At 43.7% G+C, this 23,240-nt stretch overlaps 3 non-coding genes across 3 annotated transcripts; all 3 read left to right on the top strand.

Moving 5' to 3' along the window:
* Positions 1 to 13,404: 13,404 nt before the first annotated feature.
* trnay-gua lies at positions 13,405 to 13,492 on the top strand. Its single transcript is given in 2 exon segments — positions 13,405 to 13,441; positions 13,457 to 13,492. It is a non-coding gene; the product is annotated as a tRNA-Tyr (tRNA).
* Positions 13,493 to 14,298: 806 nt separating this feature from the next.
* Positions 14,299 to 14,386, top strand: trnay-gua. Its single transcript is given in 2 exon segments — positions 14,299 to 14,335; positions 14,351 to 14,386. It is a non-coding gene; the product is annotated as a tRNA-Tyr (tRNA).
* Positions 14,387 to 21,830: 7,444 nt separating this feature from the next.
* trnas-uga lies at positions 21,831 to 21,912 on the top strand. Its single transcript has one exon. It is a non-coding gene; the product is annotated as a tRNA-Ser (tRNA).
* The last annotated feature ends 1,328 nt before the right edge of the window (positions 21,913 to 23,240 follow it).

Consider the following 23,240-nt stretch of genomic DNA (forward strand, 5'->3'; position numbering starts at 1 on the left):
TGTGTAGCTGGCAGCCAAATCTGTCTCGCACAGAGCAAACAAGGAGTGCTGAAACAACCTCCGCTGTCGCACCGAGCCTGTACGGTGAAGAGGGGGACGGACGGACCTTTGAACCAGTATTAGTGCTTTATTCTTATGACCTTTGTATCGTAAGATTCCGTCTTGCAGCTCTATTGGCTCGAAGCTGTTTGAATCCGATGCACTGCAATAAATCATCTCGGTAACGGGCCGAGAGTGTTTGTGTTTGAATTTCACGTCGAATCAGCCGAGTGAGTGTTCATGCAATGTTCACTGACACACCTTGTGCCATGTGGTTTGAATCTAAAGACCATGTGTTGAGATAAACCAACATTTATGTAGAGTGTATTTTTTCTTCTTCTTCTTCTTCTTTGACAGTCAATCACGAGAAGTGTGAATATGATCAGCCTGCCAAGAATTATTGTCATTCATTGAAAACATTTATTTTTTATTTTCAAAATGAACTTCATGTCCACGTTTACTCGGCTTGTATGAGGTCAACTGTGAGCAATTTTGCGTCGTCAGCATATAAAGACAATAAAAAAAACACCTCGTAAAAAAGGTCTGCAGACGCAGATTCATAAAAATTCCACAGGATTCAAATGATATCAGTCTTATCTCTGACTGAGCTGTGAGGGGGAAAAGTGACAGCAGCGTGTAACGGATGGCTTGGATTGGCTGGACTGCAGGAAACACGCTGGGCGCACCGGTAAATGTTTTACACCCTCGGTGAAACTAATGGCTGACCTGCAAACTGGCATTTAAAGATTTTTAAAGGCTGGATAATGATTACCAAAGTGCAATCTGTCCTACTACTGATTGCTTCACACCGTGAGGCCGTGGCTTTAAATGAGGATTGAGGCTGTTTCTCAAAAGCAAGGAAACATGCCAAGGAATTCAGTATGCAAGACTTCTAACATATAGAGAAAGTTTTATTTCCCTCACTAATAAAAACACTCACCTGTCCTTTTTAAAAGATCTCGATTTTTTAAAAATTTTTTAATCAAGTTTAAGTAATTACACTATTTCACAACAAGCAGTCTCCTCACAGCTCGTAATGCCGTCGTGTGACAGTGAGAGTGACATGTGACAGCAGCACTTTTCCATCCATACACCTGCTGCATCTGTCTGTTTTAAGGACACACTCTGCGTCAAAGTGAAGATTGATCCACAGACTGGCTCCAGGCCCTTTTTTTTTCACTGCTGTCACATCAGAACATTTGTATCCTCACAACGCTGGAGGAGGAGAACGGCGTGAAGTGCATTCTTATTTTGAAATGGCATTAGGCTTGCACAGGGCTTGAGGTTCACCTGCACATGACCAGCCAGATAAATATGACTCATATATAAGGACATTTCATCTAATGATCGACATCGTGTGAAAACCTGAGTGCCTCCCTGCACAACCTGCTGTACAGAAGTGTTGTTCTGGATAATGATTACCAGCCTGTAATTGATGATCATACAGACTTTGTCAATGTTTTCTCACAACTTTTACGACGCGACACTGGACTAACTGTCCTTGATGGGCAAGAATCCAAGACAGAAACAGAGAGTAGTAGTAGTATGATTTTCACTATGTGCAAACACACGACTGAATTACTGTTCTTTTAGCAGTAGTGATGTAACAGCCACGTCAATTTAGAGTAATAATCTCTGACACATGCGTGCAGACAAATGTCACTTCTGTTATTTTTGCACCGTAAATTTATTGAACAGAATAAAATTCAAGCATTCAGTGGTGGACTCAGGCTGTCTGAGGGGCCGGGGTGCAAAAAATAAAAAATAAAAGGTCAAAAACTACGTGTGGTGGTCTTAAAAAATAGCTTAATGATGTGAATGAGATGTAAATGTAAACAGACAGGAATCGAGACATCACCTGTCTGGCACAGCAGGTCACCATGTGATGTTTTAACTTGTAAACTAAAAGTGTTACTCAGAACATTAATAACGGCTGCATTCCATTCAGGTGTGTCAGCAGCAGGGCCCTACCTGCTCGATGGCTCAGTGGCCGTGGAATAATAAATTACATACAAACACTCGACTTGGAAAATAGAAAATACATTTTGTTATTGCGTCGATGCTCTTCACCGTGAGGAAAGAACATCGAAAATGCACAGAGGGAGGAAACTTCAAGAAGAGGAAATCTGACGAGTATAAAGGATTAACATTTTAACAATCCACCGCCGAGTGGAAACGGCAGAAAAATACGATTATTTTTCCAAGTTTAAATGACATGTTTCTTTAACAGAATGGTTCAGAACTGGGCTGAAGCTGCCTCATGTGCATTTAGCAGAAGCACAATATCTCCAGCCATGTTTTAATGTCATGGATATGTAGAACACTTGCATGCAAACACAATGACGAAGTGTGATAGCACAAAGTTACGTCACACACTGAGCTAAATGCACTTATCACAATGAGGCTGTTATTTCCAGACTTCAGGGCAACGACAAAAGCATCAGCAAACTTTTTTTCTTCCTGGGAAAAAAAAAAAGGGGAACGTTTTGAAAACAACTCCAATAAAACGCGCTGCCTTGTGCAACATCTGCGTTTGACATATGACCTGTCAATCTACGTTGCGGTTGGACCTGATTAGGCTGATGAAACCAACAGAGAGCCACTTGAACCTGACGAAAAGGCACATTCCACTTTGTACGTGTCAGACGCTGATGTTCCAGCAGCAACAGGCTGACAGTCGCAGGCGGCTCTGCGAAAATAAACATCTCAACAGGTCTTTGATACTCGATCTTTAATGAGGGGAGAAAAGTTCACTCGCTTCCACAGAAAATTAACTCGAATTGTGATGCATCGTTTTTGTGTCACCTTGACACCTGAGCGTGTATTTATGACGCCTGTTAGAACAAAAATCCCTGATCCCTGACACAGTTTTGCTCCGTCCTCCATGTGGCTTCATATCCCTGATACTGATGACTTACTCTGATTTTGTTCATTTTGTCGCCTTTCCTTGATTTTTGTGCTCCCACCATTGGCGAGTAGGCCAACGGTTTCCTCTTCTGAGTGTTTGAAGTGTGTTTATGGTTAATACCTCTGACTTTGTTGTGCTGTAGCCTGCGTCCAGTCTGCACACGGTGTTTAATTTTGAAAGCTGACCAGATGCTCGTTCCAGTTCTGCTGTCTGGATCGATCTGCTCTGTGCAGCTCGGTGAGGCTGCTGTGTGCTTTCGTCAAAAACAAACCTACCATGTATTCTCTATGGAGCGGCGTGGAGAGCCGGTTCCGTGCCTCTGACGTGAACCGTGACGTGGCTGATGGAACCACCACTGAATATCTCATGATGTCAACAGACCAACACTCACTTCCTCGCAGACAACGGAGTTGATTTGCATCGCAGAGAAAAGTGAAGGCGGAGAACTTTATTCCTTGTCTCAATTTTAGCCGCTAAGCTAAGGTTTAAAGACATAAAGCTCAGTTAAAGACATTAATCCTATCTGACTTTTCAGCTGTGCTTAGTTTATCGTCTTTGATATCGACCCAACAACAGCAACATCCCTGCACGGGGAGAAAATCTGACTTCTGAGAGCGCAGCGTAATACTTCATGATTACTAATGCATCTGTGATTTAGATGATGCAGCCTTCACCCTCGCACGCCTCCGTTGTTGCTCATAATGTTGGTGATCTAGTCATTTTAAGCTTAAAACCCTTGCAGCAGCACTCATTGTAACGTGAATGGATAGTTGTTGCCGTGTGTCTGAGTGAAGAGGCCCGGTCCTGGTCGACTTAGCCGTGTGACACGCGATAGGGTCCAAATCCAAAGTGGAATGGCTGCAGGCTTCAACCTGCGCTTAAGAGGGTCACTGCCGAACAAAGGGGGTTCAGTCAGGAGCTGAGAGGCTGCACACACTGAAAAGAACGTGGGGCCAAGGCTGTGTGTGTGTGTGTGTGTGTGTGTGTGTGTGTGAGTGCGAGATAGCGAGCATGTCACAGGATGGAGTTTTTAATTCGACAAACGTTTCTACGAGAGCGCCTCGTTTGTCCTAAATGTCTCATTTCCTCCGCTGGAGTCTTTTCCTCATCCACCCTCAGACATCAGGGAGAGATGTGAGGAGAGACGAATCCAGGAAGTACGTGTTTAGTGAAATGAGCCCATCATTCCCCTCTAAGGCGCCATCAGAGGCGACGTGAGTGTCTGATGACAGCTGCACTGCTGAGTTGAACTGCTCCGTGATGACTGTCTGCTGGCTGGGACTTTGTGTGTTTGCACAGATCGACGACTGACAAACCTAACGAAGTTACTTATTCTACATTCAGACCACACAGAACACATGACGACATAACATTTCTGAAGTGAAAATGTCAGAAACCTGTAGACTTGTTTTCTTTATATACACGTTTGTTTAGTTTTGTACTCACATTCTTCAAAATGTTTCCAAAAATGTCCAAATCTGTAATTTTTTTCATGACAGTGGTGTGTTCACTTGGAGAGTGAGGGAGGAAGTCTCATCACATGAGTAAAAATAAATGAACATTTCTGCTTGATGTAATTGAACGAAGGCATCAAACTCCCATGATCCCGTGCTGCGCGCTACCAGAACCTTTAGCAGCAGCCTAAAAGACAAACAGTGTGTTTAACCTGCAGCACATCTTTAACAGGTTTTTAAAATCAAATCTAAAAAAGCGTGAACAACATGCAGGGTTGGCGTTGGGGGTGATGCATTTTCGGAGCAGCCGTTAATCCTCCATCCTCCACATGTGGGGTGCTCTCTCTGAGTCATGCAAACAAAAGGGCAGCACACACAACGTCACGTAATATTATTATCGCTCAATGTGCGTAATTTGACACCGTATCGATTTTGAAAAAACAGCCTTTTTCAGACACTTTGCCGTCTTCCTCTGTTTGTTAAAACTCAAGGGTGCGTGTAGAAGTGCGGGAGTCGAGAGAGGAAGAGACGGAGGGAGAACTGGATGAGTCACCGGCTGAATCACTGATGGATCTGAACTCATTTTGCCGCCGAAATCTTAACGACCATCGTGAGCCTGAGGGATGCTCGCCTCCGCTTCCAACACTGCAACTACTGATGCCTTTTTAGTCAATACGGGAGTCTTATTTAATTCCTGGTGGCTCACATGCTGCTCATCAAGACTTTCTGCTGAAAATGCATTCGTTTATCCCAGCAGAGGGACACGAAGGACGAGGGAAAAACATGCAGAGGTCGGTCGAATCATTACTGCTATGATACGAGGTTTCTTGACCTCTTACACTGCGGTCGCACCCTGAGGGGAAACATGTTTTTTTCATCATAAACTGATGATACGTGACCTTAAATTGGCTCTTTCACCGCGTTTTCTTATTTATCAAACTGATCCCGTGCATCAGAAGGGATGATTTGTGATAATGAATGTTTTACAGTGACGACAGCCGGCACAAAACATTCATTTAACCTCCCTCCCTCCCTCGCTCGCTCGCTCTCGCTCTGTGCTGGGTTTAGCTTCGAGTGCTCCTTCGCAGGCCCGACATTGTCGAGACATTGTTGTCTGGTTGTTTAGCCGAGAGCAAAAAAAAAAAAAAAAAAGTGTGACTGAGATTCTCGTAGATTAAATTCTTTGCTAAAAGAAAAACGCTGTCCAGTTGGGTTTTTTTTTGTCTGAGAATGTTCAGCAGTTCATTCTGTCGAGAGAGCATCTTGAGAAATTCAATTCAGGCGTCTTTTTATTTTCATTATTTGATTCTTGTTTTTGTGTCGGGTCACACCTGCCGTCTCTCCTGCCGGCTGAGTCTTGTACCGCACGATGAATTCCAGGAATGCAGCATTTCTCTCAAGAGGACTGATTGACGTGTGGGCTTTCATTCGGTCAGTGATATCTGTTGTCCCAGATATTCCTCGTCTGCGCAGAGAGCTCAGCTTTCACAATAAACGATTCAAAATCCCCCTGACGTGACCGCCCGACATAATATCTGTACCATTCTGCAGGAATAATACCGTAAATGTTCCCATACAGTCAAGAGCTGTCTGCAAACCTGCTTCTTTCTCCTCCTTTTTTTGTTTTATTGCAGCCCTTTTCTAAATCCAAACTCTTGTAGTCCCCGTTATATTGCTTCCCACACAGTTTTGGCAGAAAGGTTTCTCAAAATCGAGGAATATTTCACCTCTTGAGCCAAACTTGAAGTGCCAAACCTGCGAAACACAGCGGCTGCCTCGGCTTTTCACTCCGCCTGGCACGCATCACTCAGCGTCGGGCCATTTCCCACGCCAAGCCGGCTTAGAGCGCTGAAATAAACCAGAAGAAAAGAAGAAAGTCCTGTCAAGTTTTTCCACTTGGTTTTGTTCTCTCTTTCTGCCTCTGTGTTTTTTCACCTCAGTATCTATTTGTCCCCTCTTCTTTTCTCCTTTTCCCTCCCTCCTCCTCCTCTCTCCTCCTCCTCCTCCTCTCTCCTCCTCCTCTGCACGTCTAACATGTCATTCTTCCTCTTTTGTACCTACGGGCCCTTTTTCCCTATTGAACTCCCCGCCCTCTCCACTCCTTTGGCTCTCCCTTTCCCTCTCAGGGGCCTAATTATGAGCCGGCATTAAATAAAAACATTTATATTTCTCCCAAAAAAGGCTCCTCTCTGTGCTTTTTCTGGACAATGAGGGCTTGTGGTTCTCCTCTCCCTCCCTGCTCCCTCTTTCTGTCTCTTTTTCCGCTGAGTGGCCATTCACTGGGGGTCTTTGTCTCTCTTTGTGATTGGCTCGCTGCAGGACTCCTAGGGGGCAGTAATTGTGTCTCATTAAGTCTTACAGTAGTCGTGAGGGGAGTGTAGCGGGGTGGGAAGTGAGGGGGAGTTCGCTGCACAAGGCCTCGCAATTAGAAATCCCAGAGAGCTTGAATGGGAGCCCTAATCAGGCCACAATGGCTGGGGCTCCCTGCCTATTAGGCCAAAAAGGAAGTGTTGCCATTGTCCAAACACACACACACACGCAGACACACACACACACACACACACACACACACACACACACACACACACACACACACACACCAGGAATGCATGCAGCCCAGCGGGGATGGATGTAGTTGTGTGGTGGCGTCATCCCAGAGGCCAATTTGGAAAGATTGGAGGACTTAAGAGAGCTTTTCACTGCCTCAGTCACGGCACACACACACGTGCGCAGACACACACACACACACACACACACACACACACACACACAGGTGCAAGCACACACATTTTTTTCCACCCATATTGAAGCTAAAAGGGGGTTCTCATTAGCGATGCTCAGGACGAGCCGGGGAGTTTTTGCTCATTTGTTGCCTGTGATTCTTTCCCCTGCTGCACAACGGAAGTTTTTTTATTCTCCATCTTTTTTTTTTTTTAAATATTTTGTGCGACAAACATTTTCCCCGAGAAAAACGTTTGCAGCGTCTGATTCGAGCAGCAGCAGCAGCAGCAGCAGCACATAGGAAATCAGCATGCTGCGTCTGCGGCGGGTACATAAATAACCCATGCACCTCCTTCCTCTGAGGAAATTCGGCAAATTTCAGTTCCAACACACAAATAATGATATTCCACCGCCATCTGCCTCTGAAAGGGGAAATGCATTGGGAAGAGGAAAACTTTGCAAAGCTTCTTCTTCCTCTCTTTTCATTTTTTTTTCATTATTATTATTTTTTTTTATCTCATAATAGGAGCAGAAAGTGGGTCTCTTTTCCTCCGTTTATCTGTGTAGCGTTCCCAGGAGAAACAGTGGCTACCCCTCCTTATCTTTGTTACCGCCGAGTGCTGCAGTGGATTATGAAGTGGATTATGCAAATGCCTCACAATATATTCATATTAACAAAGGTTGAGGTTCATGCGCCCGTGCCCGGAATTTATGAATACGCAAAAAAAAAAAAAAAAAAAACCTGAATTGGCTGGAATGTGTTATCATTTAATGAAAATTAACCGGGTTCACAGCATTGTGCCGTGTTTGGGCTCATTTGTTAATTTGTTGAATTAGCTGCATCTGTACAATGGAGTGATATCCAATTGAGCTCATTGTTTTATTTATTTTGAGGCGTTTTTAAATTTCTTTTTAGTGCGGCTCAATAACTGATATGCCTGTAGGTATTATGCATGTGTGACAGTGTGGATAGACGGAGAAGAATTGGTTCTCTGTTGCATTGTTGGTCGTTTTTTGGATCCAGACGTTCACGCAAACGATGCTATCAAAATAAGCATCATCGTATATTCACGTCTGTCTGCTCTCTGATATTATTGGCACTTTGTTGGTGCCGAAACCCTCCACTCGATGCCTGGCAGCAGAGGCGGGAGCTCGTACTGAGGGGTTCATCAAACGCAGAGAAATTGAAGGTCATACAACTAGTAATCTGTTTTACATTCAGCATATGCAAACTAAATTTGCAGCTCTGCATCTTTTTTTTTTTTTAGGCTGTCTGGAAACATCATCAGCCCAACTGAGCCTTGATTTCATGATTCGCAGGTCAAAGGACGTCCAGGTTAAACTGCAGCACTTCAACACGTTGCAGGACCTGCTTCATGCTGAGATAAATCATCATTTGATACATATAATATTACCTCGCAGTGAACTTTTGAACGCCTTTGAGTTCTCTTGAAATAAATCATCGACTGTGCCGCACTGAGATCTAATAGTCGTCCAGCGTTTCATCACAGAGGCGTGTCGTTCACGATCAACGAGAAAACTGACTCATGAATTATGATGAAAATTACAGTTATTATCAAAGTTATGATTCACCTGAGGTTCTTTGCTTCAACTCATCAGTGTGGTTAAGAAAACAAACTATGAGTTTCTATTTGATGAAACAGGATGAACATACAGTAGAATATACTGTTGTGACATCCTGTACTGTATGAGGCATTAAATGCTTCGATTACAAACAAATCATCTGTTTCTTGGGGGTCGGAGCGCTTAACAACAGCCCTGACATCCATACAGATGAAGGTTACAGGTTAAAGTCACAGGTTCAAACCTGCAGACGGGTTGGGAAAGTCTGGGAGTGGAAGTGAAGTGACTGTTGCAGTGTCCTTCAGCAAGGCATTCCTGCTAAGCAAAACAGAAAATAAAAAGTTAAAGTGGCGTAACTTCACAGAGCAGAAATCAGATCTTCAGCTCTACATTGTGACAAAGCTGTGATTTTTAGGCACACACACTTCTTGGTCAGGGTTAGGAAACGAAGAATTTTGTTGTAAATGATCACAAACACAGCTGGAAATATTCTGGCAAACCAGCTGTGCGCTACCTGCTCAGGCCCAAACAGCAGACGGGCGAAGATACAGAGAGCAGCTGGTGAACGTAGTGATTCATTAATCAGCTCAAAGAGGTTTCTGTCCTCAGACGCTGGTGGAGAGGTTAACAGACTGTGTGAGGCGTGTGATGGTAAATTGAGCACGGGCGCTTTGTAATCAACCTTTAAGTTGTAAACAGGAAGACTCTGTTATTTATTCCTCCAAAAGTCAACTTGAAATCCTTTGGGCTCATCCTGCTTTACATCCTGTTGCTCTGGGCATTTTACCGGCATTCAGGGTGCGATGGATCAGGGAGTGCCCGCCTACTGTTTATGACCTCATAAACACAAGAAAACCAGTTGCCGGAATAAATATTATGAATATGTAGAAATCTTGTAATTCTCTGTGTTACAACTTTCTGTTTTGTTATGTTTGTTTTTTCAATTTCTTTACGGTCTGGTTGGGTTTAGGCACAAGGAAGGAAAAAAAATTTTTCTTGGCTTTCTGGCTTGGCAGCCCTCTCACCTCCACCTCGTAAACATGATATGTAATCTAGAAATGTTGATTTGATGTGTGTGAAGCATTAAAATGTGCCCGTCATTTGCAGAAAGGTAAAAAAGAAAAAAGAATAAAAAATGACCTGCTCTTCAAGTCCTCGAGGTTTGGATCTGAATCTGCACCTGTTGTTGGTGAGATCCATGAATGCGCGCGTGTGTGTGTGTGTGTGTGTGTGTGTTTTGTTCTTTCCTTCTGTCTTATCAGAGCAGCATTCAACGACTAAAGCATCTAAAATGTTACATGTCCTGCTCAAGGACACTTCAGCGGCACATTTGGGCAACTCAAGAACACACGCCGACCTCCCGAATGCGACTTCATGTTGCACTCTCAGAGGTCGTCTGCGTGCTCTGTGTCGTTTTTCTCCACGCTGAAAAACGATGTTTCCCCCCCGCAAATTTCATGACCTCATGCCAGATTACATTACAGCTCTGTGTGTTTTCTGTGTGCCGGAGCAGAATGGGCGACTAGCTGAACCAGTATGACTGGGCGCTCTGTGTATTGGAGGAAGCGTAATGAGTTTCATCTCCACAACAGTGAGAGAGAGAGAGAAAGAGAGAGGAAGAGGGAGGAAGAGAGAGGAAGAGAGAGGAAGAGAGAGAGAGGGAGAGAGAGGAAGAGAGAGAGAGGGAGAGAGAGAGGGAGAGAGAGAGGGAGAGAGAGGAAGAGAGAGAGGAAGGGAGAGAGAGAGGGAGAGAGAGGGAGAGAGAGGGAGAGAGAGAGGAAGAGAGAGGGGAAGGGAGAGAGAGAGAGAGGGAGAGAGAGAGGGAGAGAGAGGGAGAGAGAGGGAGAGAGAGAGGAAGGGAGAGAGAGAGAGAGGGAGAGAGAGAGGGAGAGAGAGAGGGAGAGAGAGAGAGAGGGAGCACTCTTTGGGTGGCGGCGGGGAAACGAATCTAGTGGCTAATTGGTGCTGTCAGCGTTTTAAAACACAATTAACGACAGTTCCTTCCCCGTCTTCACCTGACCTAATTGTAGGTGATAATTATTGCTGGGGACCCAATTTACACAAATAATTAACAGATGTTTGCTGACAAATAGGCAGACTTGATTCTTTGCAAATCCCAGCACCATTGTATTGTTAATTGGGCCGAATGTAAGCAGATACTCCGACGTGTTCTTCCCCCTCCTCCTCCTCCTCCTCCTCCTCCTCCTCCTCCTCCTCCTCCTCCTCCTCCTCCTCCTCCTCCTCGCGGATCCTCACTGAATACAATCCTAAGCTTTTGAATAAACAGCCTCTACTTCAGGAGGTGTGTTCCTCCTAAAGCCCTGGATTGAGTTTCACATTGTTAGTCCATTTAGGTGACGTTAACAAAAAAAAAAAAAAAAAAGAAAAGAAAAAGAAAATAGATGAGTAGTTTGTTTATTGGAGCCTTTTTAACAACTCAGCTGTAACAATCCAACACTGATCATTAAAATGGAAACAGTTTGAAAAGCCAAAGGTACATTTTTACAACATGTAGCGATATTAAAGAATGTTTATTCAGAAACTTAACATTTCTAGAGTGTTCTCCCATCTACGCTCTTATGTAATAACCCTCAAAGTTAGCTGCACATGGTTAGACATTTAATTTCCTCTTAACGATTATTGCCCTTTTTTCCCCAGAATAACCTCTGGATCATTTTAACCTCAGAGGATTCAAATATGGACGAACTTATGTTGGACCAAGTACAGTACAGCTAATATAGCTTTATATACAGGGCAGTCAAATTGGATAGTTCAGAAAGGGTTCAACCAAAATGAAAATTCAGTCATTATGTGCTCTCCGACAGAAAGCTGGGTAAAGTTTCGTAGTTCACAAAACTTTTTTGGAGCTTTGCATCAAAACGGAGTTGTAAGATTCTCCTGAACGGACGTGTTAGTGGATGGGACTAATTTAAAAATCCTGAGATCCCAAACTGATTTGAAAAGACGTCATTTACGCCCCTTTTGAAAGCTGAAATCTTCAGTCTAGCTGCTAAGCTATTAGCGTTAGCCATCGGAAGTGTGTTAATGAGCTTGACTGTGAGTCAAGAGTGTAAATTAAGTTTGGATCTTGTGGTTTTCAGAGAGTTGGGTTACACTGGACGGGCTGTAAGGAGACATTTTATTTGATTTAATTTTAAGTTCGAGGTGAGAATGCTTCCACGCTAATTTATTTAGAAGCTCTTTGCGGACTGCAAAACTCGAGCAGATCATAACTGCATTTTCACTTTTGGATGAACTGTTCCTTTAAATGTTTTTGTACCACAACAGGCAGAAAAAAAATGTGTATTTTTCTGTTTGTTGTTTGACAGCTAACTCTTGATTCTGCATCCTACTGAACTTATTTCCCTTATTGAAACTTTATTAACTAATAAATTGACAGTCCTCATTAAAAACATCCCCAAACCACTCGTAGGAAAAATATCACATATTAAAAGTCACATATTTTGTTGTAAGATGATGAAATCTAATCTGTAAACAAATGCAAACATATCTTTGAGTGTAAATAAAGGATAATAATCTCATGTCAGTCACTTTAATCTGGAGTTTCTGAAGTCTTTTTTCATTTGTTTTTTTACACATGCAGAATGATTTTCATGTTCACTTAAAGCTCTTTATTATTTTATACTAGCAAACATGTAGATTACAGAAATGCTACGTTCTGTATGATCCAGCATCTGCAGCACAAACCCTGGTTTTGCTCTGTAGCAGCGCCGGACGTTTCAACATCACATAAAAACGTCCTGTTAGCATCTCTAAAACTAATATGACATCTCAGCCCGGGCCATGTTTCCACCGAGCAGTTTCCCAAGTCATGATAAAGGCATGAATCATGCCAGTGATGGCTGTTTGTAAGGGGTTTCCCACCCTGCCACACAAAGGGGGCTTAGCTGAGAGGCAGCGTGTTTTCAGGCATTGTCTCCCGGGGCCAGGACCACCCGCTCCCCCTCGCTGTCCCACTGTCAGTCAAACAATGCGCTGCTACAACTCCTGCTTCGCCCCCCCAACCCCCCATCCTATTTACTCAGCCTCGCCCCTCCCTGCTCCCACCACCCACACTCTGGACACAGGGAGTGGTGACATGGTGTTTTCTTAGTGGTGAATGTGGACTATTAGTCAACAGCTGGGCCGCGATTCATTCATTCAGGGCGAGTCAAGTCAAGACACGGCGGCTTCGCTCAAGCACGCTGCAACAAGAGGGCAAAGGACATGAATACAGAACAACAGATCGGGTTTTAACAAACGTTTGCATTTTAATGACGCGAAGCAGCCAGAGACGACCGTTCTGCACTTTATCTGCACAGTGTTAAACTCTCCAGTTCCCCCTTATGTTTCCCCTTTGTTTATGTGTTTGTACTGAATATATCTATCCCCCAAATTTAACCTGATGTGCCTGACGGTGTTTTTCCCTGACTGACCGTCCCCGGAGCAGAATTTAATTTCACTCTTCTGCTGACGAAACCAGTGTATGATTGGGATGCTCCTTCCCTCTGCTGCTCTTTGTGATTTAGTATGATATGGTGCATTTATATGTTGTATTAAAACAAATGTTTGGTAGTTTAAAGCCATACAGGCTGAGTTACTGATGTCTGTTCACAGGTGTAACACTGCGACACATTTTGTGCTGACGTCTGCTGCCTGTTCTGGGTTTGAACCCGTCTGTTTGCTTTGGCCTCCATCCCTTCGATAGCTCAGTTGGTAGAGCGGAGGACTGTAGGAGAGCACTGCTGACATCCTTAGGTCGCTGGTTCAAATCCGGCTCGAAGGAGGACATTTTTGCGGACATGTGTCACAGATGCAGCACTTTAAACAGAGAAAACACACGTGGTTAGAGGAGCATCTGCCTCACAGAGCATTTCCATGATGTCAGTGACTGCGAGAGTAAACACACAATTGAAACTCGATGCAGGATGATAACACGACTTTATGACACACAGATAACTCGCACAACAGTCGACTCTTATTCTAAATGTTTAATTGACAACATTTGTGCGTGACTTTTGACCTCTGTGTTTTGCTGTAAGTGTTGTTTAATGATGTTTACTGTTACGATATAACTGTCACCTCTGACAATAAAGTTTAATGTGATATATCTTCCAGTGTTTATGATGCCTGTTTATCTCTGACTTTATTTCTTATTATTCTCACGTATCAGAATGTGTCAGTGCTCGATGTTGAAGAGCTTTTATGGGTGTAGCTCTGACGAGCTGAAGCACTCGTATTGGCCGGCGTCCACCTGACCGAGCGTTTCCACACTGTCAGCGAGGGCGTTGCATCATTGCTACAACGAGGCATGGAAGTGAAGTCAGTGACGTGTTGTCTGTAAGAGCACGATGGAAACTAGAGCCTGAGTAACACACAGGCAGGGAGAGAAAACTAATCAGTGTCAGGCTGTCACAGATATATTGGCTCCTGTGTATCTGACCAAATATACGAGGAGGATTTCAGAGCTGTAAATGTTTTAGTTGCAGCATTTTAACATCAGAATGTGCTGCTACCATGCACCCCATAGGTAATGTGCCTGTACTCAGGTTCCTTTTCTACACACAGGATTAGAGTGAGCAGGTTTCCATCCCTTCGATAGCTCAGTTGGTAGAGCGGAGGACTGTAGAGGAGCAGTGCTGAAATCCTTAGGTCGCTGGTTCAAATCCGGCTCGAAGGAGGTGATTTTTTTTTAATTAATTTTTTTGTGGTCGTGGCTCTTCAAACTAATCCACTCGTGTCGGTAACCATCCACCTCGCACACAGTTTTCCTCTGTCGAGCGTCTCAACACTGAATTCAAATCAAGTGGTAAATTTACTGCACTTCGTCCTCCTTCTCCGCCCCGTCAAAGTCATCCTGGGCTGCAGCTGTGGATCTGAGTCAATCAATATGAAATCAGTATTCAGGAACAGCAGCAGATAGGGTTATTGAGAGCATGAGCGAGGTACTACAACATAGCCTTGTGGGTCCCTGGGGGCCTCGTCTGAGTTTTTGGCCCTGGTCTCATCCAATCAGAAGTGAGCCTGACTTTGTAGTCTGATGTCTCTGCTGTGCAGGCTCAGGCATGAGCTGGCGTGAACAGCGCCTGCGGCCATGCTGACCGGTACTCAGGCAGGAGTCAATATGGCTCCAGGCTAAAGCATCTGGGCAGACAGCTAGCAAGGTAGCCAAGGCTACATTTTGCATCACATGTGAGGAATTAAAGCCGATGCTCTTTTCCAGAGCAACTTAATAATGAGTGACACAGAACTTAAATCCCCAGATCATTCACAGGACACGCAGCAAAAGAGTCCAAGCGCTCTCGCTCCAAGCACCAAACTGTGAAATGATCACGGATGACAGATAAGTGCCAAAACAGGAAACAGGAGCTGAGGTAGGAAGATTTGCGTGAGTCTAACTTTAATTTCGTGCGGCTGGACTTGGCCTCACTTACTTGACGAACTCAATAAGGGAATAATTGTCCTGACAGTGACCTGGCATGCAGAACTGCCGTGCTTATTATTTATTTGGCGGGCATTCTGATTGACAAGGCTGAAAAGGTTTTGTCACACTGTTATTTAACAGCGAGGCACCTGCTGGTGAGCAGCAGCAGCATGAGGAGGAGGAGGAGGAGGAGGAGGAGGAGGAGGATGTCGGTGTCCCAGCTGGGATTTTGTGCTGAAACCTCTCTCGGTGTTGGATGTCTGTCGGCGCAGCAGGAAGAAGCTGACACTGTTTTCTCATCACCTGAAGTATGATCCATCTTGGTAGGTGACTAAGTCGGGAAACTTCCATTTCTCCGTCCAGCATAAACATATCCCAAACCTGACAGGATATAAGCCTGTAAAATAGCAAATTGATGTGAAGTGAGAGTCCGAACACTGAGCGAGTTTAAATCCTAAAATCTCACCGAGCTTAATTTGAATTGAAAAGTTAAAGTTTAAAGCACGACAGCGTTTAAAGAACTCTTATTCAATCTTACCAGGCGCGCTGGCAGGTTAAGCCCACCAACCTGTCACTTCAGTATGCTGTATGTAACATTAATCTTATTCATTGGGTCTGATTCCACCAAAATTCAAATGTCTGGCGTCTTTTGGTATCTATTGGTATTGACTGGTTTACAACAGATCCAAACCATACGTGCACAGTTCAATCCACTTTGACCTCCATAAAAGGTTTAACGGTATTATAAAAACATCAGGCTGCCTATTAGTTGCATGACTACAAGCTACAAACTTGACATTTGGTCACCAAAATTTAACAATATTGCTATTTTCTGCTTGCATACATACATTTCTTTTTTATTCTTATCATCTCAGTCGGCAGCAAATATGTTTGCGGGGCATTTCTGCAAACAAGTGACAGGCACGCCTCCACATTCCCCTCCACCTCAAGACATGAAAGTCAGTTGTTACACATGTAATGTTAGAGATCACTGCTCAAGATTTGAAATTATGAAACGACTCCACATTTTTAAAAACACGTGGGGACATTTTCCCGCCTGTGTTAGTGTCGATCACCCCTCGGTGCCCCCAAACACAGCTAAAATTCCCTCTTGGATGCTTCTACGATAGATAAAACCTAATAAAGTTCCGTCTAGGATGCTTTTCCATAAGTATCACGACTGTCTGCACGCTGGTGCCCTTCTATTTTTTCGCCCCTCCACCCTCAAACATCCACCGCTGTACATTACTGACATATTTTTCCTTCACCTAACCAAGAAGTTTCAGTGCCTCAACCTAACCAAACAGTGTTTTGTGTCCAAACAAACTAACATTGTTTCAACATCAATTTTCAAGTTTCAGCATATCCGACATGTACTTATTCTTATTGGGTTGGGCTTTATGCAGTATGGATATGAACCCATGTGCAATCAAACCAGCAGGACATACGACTGCACGAGTCATCTGAGATTCAAGCAATTCGATTATTAGAGAGAAGAAGTCAAAATTTAAGGAATTGTGCAGTAGTGCATGGATTTTTAACACATCACACTGAGGCATAACTCACTTTGGGTAGAGGAGATACTGTTATAAAATGATAATATGAGAGCAAACACATCTAATCTGTCATGAAGGAAGCCGATGACGTTGTTATAATCCAACGGTTAATTTAGGGGGTCAGACGTGGAGACGTTGTGGCTGCTCCTCGCTCACATCCCGGTAGTTTGGTGTGGTGGAATGCTAATGACGGTGAATCACAGGTCTCCGGTTGATGTGCTGGAGGGGAGCGAGGAAGTCAAGAGACCACCCAGATCTCCTCCCCTGTCTCCCTTCTGAAACACTTAGCGGCGTAATTATATGGGAGTGACATGTGAAAAACGCACTCTGTGCAAATATGGATTAAGCCCCAGACAGACGCTTGTGTCTGCGTGCTGCGCAGTTGTGTGCACCGCGGCTTACTTTCCTTTAATCACCACCTGAAGTTACGAAAAAAATGTAGAGGGTGAAGTTTGTTTGAGTGTTATAATTCTGTCGACTCGGTACTAAGTCATTTGTTATCCTGTATTTTTGAGGTCAGCTTTGAAATGAAGCTGACGGCAGACTTTGAGTTGTTAATTCTCAGTATTGGCATCCCGCTGAATCACATCCTCGCTCTCACATCGTCCCCCACTTTAAAAAAAAAACAAAAAAAAACGTATTGTTTTTTCGGATTAAGGCTGTCTGACTCTCGGCTTTTGTTTCGGCAGCATTTCTCTCCAACAATGATCCTGCACATCCTCAGGAATGCTGTTCAGGCCTTACCGATGATCTAATAAGGAGTCACCACGCTCCACCTTGTTTAATTGGTGAGATGCACAGATTTCCAAACAGAACTGGCTGGTTTGGACTCAAAAAAAGGAAAAAAAAAAGAAAAAAGAAAAAAAAGAAAAGCAGGCCCATCCAGACTGAGGAGAAAAACGCTAAAGTGTTTCAGAGAGCGGCTTCCTGAGGGCGCAGGTTCAGTGATCGTCACGCTTCAACCACTTTTATAATGTGGGTGGGGCAGGAATCAGGTGCCTGACTGATGATAGATTGACAAACAGGTGTAGCAGTCGACGCGAGATGAAATCAGAATGTATTTCACAAGGCGAGATTTATAAGCGTTGTGTGTCAAGAAAGTATGTGGAACTGGGAATAAAGTGTCGGCACAGCAGGCCACAGGATTTGTATATGATTCAGCTTATCAAAGACCTCAGTGTCATTAATCTCAGTGCCCTCTCAGTTAAACTTCACTAATTCTCAGCTGCTTCTGTCATCCCACAGTGCAGTTACAATCAATTTTCCCCTTTTTGAGATCAGCGTCATCTCGTCTATCAAACTGGCACCAAATCGAACAACCGTAGCATTTTTTTTGCGTCACATTTAACACTTCAGATTAAAGTTGGCGTTTTAAGTTCAACCTCAACCTGTTCAACATAGAAATAAGTGTGGAATAAACAGGTGAGGGACCAGATCTCGACCAATCCTTTTCTTGCGGATAGCAAAAAGAGGCTGATTCCAAAGGCCGAAACTCAATCCCGGAACCCATCGCTTATCATCTGACCAAAGTTTAGCCTGGCTTTTATATTTTTTCTGTGCTCACATGCAAATGAATTCTCTCATCCCTCAGGATACCTGTTATAAGTATCCTCATAAATAAACAAAAACCGGCGCAGTGATGTGGGAGTCTTGGCCCGGATCGACATTAACCTGAGATCCACTGGCTACACGGGAAGCCCTTGAAATATTGGCCATCAAACCCTACAGGCTAAACTGTTATCAGACAAAAGCAGATGGGTTCCGAGATCGGACCAGAATTTCAGACTGGCCAGCAACAGATGAGCAGAAAATGATTTCAGTCCATGTAGAAGCGTCACTTCGCTCAGTGTGGGGACACGCCGTGTTCGTGGGAAAAGTCTCCCAGCTTAACATGTAATTAAATACTGAGATATGATCACAATGCAGGCAGATGTAATAAAAAATGAGAACTCAAAGTTGGTGTAAATTCAGAAGTCATTATCAAGATAATGCATCCTGACACGGACACGTCAGTCGTTTCAGCAAGTGTCCCAAAATGACATAAGCTCGATTTCATTCTCAAAGCCCTCTTGCGGCTTTAGCAGAGATGAGTGATGGTTTAATAGAGCGACAAACTCACAGGGATGATGTCGGGGTGGATAGCAGACTTTAATACAGGAGGCTGTTGTTCGTTTCCCTCTGACAGGCAACACTGATTTTGTGACCACAAACTTTTCCACAACCTGAACCGTGTGTTTATTATTGCACCATGACGACAAAGGTTCCCCCGGCTTTAAAGGAGTAATAATTCTAACCAAAGCCACTAAACCGCAATGTTTCCATGAACCTAACCAAGTTGTTCTTTTTTTTTTTTTTTTGTAGTTGCAAATAACGTAACCAAACCTCGGTGTTGTCACATCATAAACAAAAGATTTATTGTATAAGTGATTCACAGCAATTTTAGGAAGCGCAAACAAATCATCTGGTTCAGTCGATAGCAGCAGAAAAAACTCCTCTGTGTTTCCTTATAGAAAGAAGATACAAACAACATATTCTGTAGCTTGATTCCAGTTTTTCTAAGCAAGCTAAATATAATAAACACTCTCTTGCTGCTGACGGTCATTAACTTATTGGTAAATACTTCATTTCCAGACTTCAGAGTCAACCTTCTCGACCACTAAGTCTCTGCAGGTGCAGGCGGTTCTGCTCTCGACATGTTGCATAAAGAATATTCAGCTGGCAATATACAAAAAAAAGAAAAAAAACAAAACAGTTTTGTGTTTAATTATATTGGATGTTGTATTTCAGGATGAAGCTCACAGCTCATGAGTTCACCTCGCTTGCTGGCGACGTGTCTTCCTCCCTCTCCCTTCCATGAAACCTTATATCTGTGTTTGGCTGATCGGATAAACATCTGTATCTGCAGCAGCAGAGATCCCACAGCCCGCTGTGACCGTTCCTCTTCCTCCTCGAGAAGCTCCAGTGTTTTTTAGGTTTAGAGAAAATACAATCGAAAACAAACACGGCGTTCAGAAGTATAGACAATGGCCGGGGATGGCTGAGGCGAGAGTGCTGCACATTCCTCTCCATTCCAGCTAATATTCTGGGAGATTCTGCGCTTAATGTAATTACAGGGGAAATAACGGTCTCCCATGCACAGAAGGGAGTCGGTGACTGACTGCAGGGATGGACTCTAATGCTCCGAAATTCTCTCTGTTACTGTGGGAGTCGTGCTAAATGCATTTCCCAGAATTCCAAGGCTCAGGTTTGACATGGACCGAGTTTCCAGAGCCCCTTTACACCTCCGAGGGATTCAGGCTAACCAGCCGGGCCGCTTTCTGCTGAACAGAACAAACTCGATCTGAGCTGCAAAGATGTTAATTTATGAATTTTCCAGTGACAAACTATTAAAGAGAGAGCACAGTGGCTGCGGAGGGACAAGTGCAGCTGTAAAACAGATGTCAGGGACGCCATTTTTGCGGTAATGAACAGAGTTTCCAGTCTGCAGTCGGCTTCTGAGGGAGTTCAGCGATCACAGGTGATGCCAATCAACTAAAACTACACCATCTTGGACTGAAAGTACTCAGGAGCTTGGACAGGAACATGACTGATCTGTTGACATCATGTCTGACATAACAGCTCGACCAGAACACTTGTGTGGACCAGATGGAATTTATAACAACTTGTCAGCATTGTGTTTAACACAGTAATTTGAGTTCAGTGACAACTGATGAGTTAATAAGTGACAAGATGAACCTTCATTGCCAGCGTGGTTCATCGGCACTGAAAGGAAAAACATGTGCGACTGAATCTGCAGAAAAATAAATAAAAAAAGACTTTCAGTAAAAGTAGATAGACATGGTTGGAGAACCCACACAAGTCCAACGAACTAGACGATGAAAAATCAAAAGAAAAAGAAAAATCGACATTATATTTCTTGGTAACGTCTCAGAAAGTCCATTCAACTTCTCTTCAATGTACCTTCCTGAAGCGTTACTAATGAGTGTTAGTTAGAAAAATGATTCATCATCTGTTGTTTACTTATCTGCCATGACTGTGGTGAAGGCGCGGTCAGATTTTGGGAAGAGGAAAGTGCTACTTACTCCGTCCAAACATGTGTCAACAATGAACCCTCGTCAGAGTCAATTAAGTCTTTTTCCTCTTACCATATTGATCCAAGAGAGGTTAACTGGGCCTGCTCAGCATTTTAACTGGACAGTCAGATGTGAAGTGCTGTACACCTGCAGTCTCTGTATGTTTCTATGTTATTTTTCCTTTAATTTGTCAATGTATGCAGTTGCTCTCAGCCCACTGACTGTGTGTGAAGAAGTGAAGAAAATGCAGAAGTTCATTTTTAATGCCCAGCAGGGGGGAAACTCTACTGGTTTCAATACAAAATCCAAGTCTGATTGTATGTAAGCTTATGAGAAAATGAATCTACTTCTCACTTGATTTATTAGTGTACGGTCTTGATAGCGATTTTCAAGTCCTGACAAGTCCATACAACAGCAGTCCTCAATCAGGATAGAGCTGTAGCAATACGCACCGGCTCCAGGTCCAGGTCCAGGTCCAGGTCCAGGTCCAGGTCCAGGTCCAGGTCCAGGTCCAGGTCCAGTTTCCTCTCCACATATGGTCATTTCAGGCTCCACAAACAGGCGATGACACTGCAATGCCAAAATTGAGGTTTCAAAACAGGAGCACACAAACCAACGGCTGCCATCATGGTCGGTTTAGTTTCAACCTTTTCAAAGCATTTCTTCTGAATTATTCACACTCACACGCTACATTCTGAGCTAAATCGTCGTATTCTATAAACACATTAGGTCCTTAAAAATTGTGTTACAATTACTACACAAAGAAACGTATCTTTGTGTTTTGCACAAGGAAACATAAGAGGCTGTTTCTGGAACTGGAAGTTCTGAGATTCGTTTTTTTTAATTTTTTTTTTATCAGCCATCTGTTTTGACAAAGTGTCCTTCACCAACACACACACACACACACACACACACACACACACACACATAAACCCTCCTCCCTGCTCAGCAGTGGTTCTGGATGAGAACGTCCGATAAAAGCATCGCCATTAACTGTTAAGTTGCTCTTTTGCTACGACATATTTCGGCTATAATCACACGTGGAGAAGGAAGGTGACCGCTTGATGTGTAGCTGTGATGGCCGAGTGGTTAAGGCGTTGGACTTGAAATCCAATGGGGATTCCCTGCGTAGGTTCAAATCCTGCTCACAGCGACGGTCTTTGTCTCTTTAGTATAAAGTATGAGTAGAGTAGACCACCAAGCTTGGGAGTGTACATTGAAACAATCTTCTGTAGTAACGGAAATACCCCCAAAGATCCTTCCCATTCTCTCCCTGTGATACTTCAATGTCAGCCGCTGGACTGACAGAAACTTAATAACCGGCTCCCTCGCTGCACACTGTAAACACTCAGTGGAAGTGTATTATTTTTGGTTCTGGATACCTTGACCCGTCAGCGGAGGCCAGATGGAGTCTCCGCACACTGAGACTGGAAGAGTAAAAGGAAGGAGGAGACATTTGATCCGAAGTCTCCACATGTGTCTTTCTCTGCTCGGCCTGCAGCCTCCAGGTACACGTGTAGACGGGATGACATACTGTATTTACTGATGTTCATGTGTTCTGGTTCAGATCCAGAGCTGCAGACCTGCAGACTTGGAGAAGTCAGATATAATAAGGTAAACTGGAGCCTGTGAGACTGGAGTTACTTAACTCCCTAAAGACTTGACTTGAGACTAAAATCCTGGAAAAAAAAAAATCTGACAAACAAGACATTGGTAGTCAGACCGTGTATAACCACACACCTTTAGAATTAATTCATCTTAACATGCATTGGAATAAGACTTTGTTTTCCTCCTGACAGTTCTAGTTAAACTGTCTGGCTTTGTTGAATGTTTTCAGCTGTTTCGACTGCTGCAATCAGAAGTCAGCCTGGTGCTTCATCTCATCTCAGCGTTCGTCACGTTTTCCATGAGAGAGCCCGTCTGCAAACTCTGGCAGACCCCTTCGATTGGTTCGACTCCGGCTCGGAGGAGGTGACTCTCGTGGTTGTAGATGTTACGGAGGCTGTGTGTGAAATGAGGAAATTGGCAGCTTGTGGCTCAGCTCGATAGAGGGATAGCGGTACATTATTGATGATGCCAAAACACAAGCAACACATCTGCCTGCAAGCGGCAGAATAACGGATGCGATAACACCCATAAATAGACGGTTTTCTGCTAATATTAGATACCGCAGCTTCTTTAATCCGGCCAGGAAACACAAAGAAGTGAGAATCACTTTCTGTGTACAGTTATTAAAGGATTCACTCTCGATATTCACTCCTTCTGCCTGGCAAGAGATGCTGACAGATAATCGAAACTGATATTTAGACCATGACTGATGATTAAACCGTTGAGTTCTCATCTCTCCGTTTGACCTTTCATCTCACACTGACTGCCAACATTGATCTTCCAGATCTGGTATTTGAATATAAACAGAGGCCTTGAAGTGAAACTCTCAACAAAAAGCAACCATGGCTTTTTTTTGTTAATGTATATTAGTCA

The sequence above is a fragment of the Acanthopagrus latus genome, chromosome 21 (assembly GCF_904848185.1).
Source record: "Acanthopagrus latus isolate v.2019 chromosome 21, fAcaLat1.1, whole genome shotgun sequence".
Taxonomy (NCBI): Eukaryota; Metazoa; Chordata; class Actinopteri; order Spariformes; family Sparidae; genus Acanthopagrus; species Acanthopagrus latus.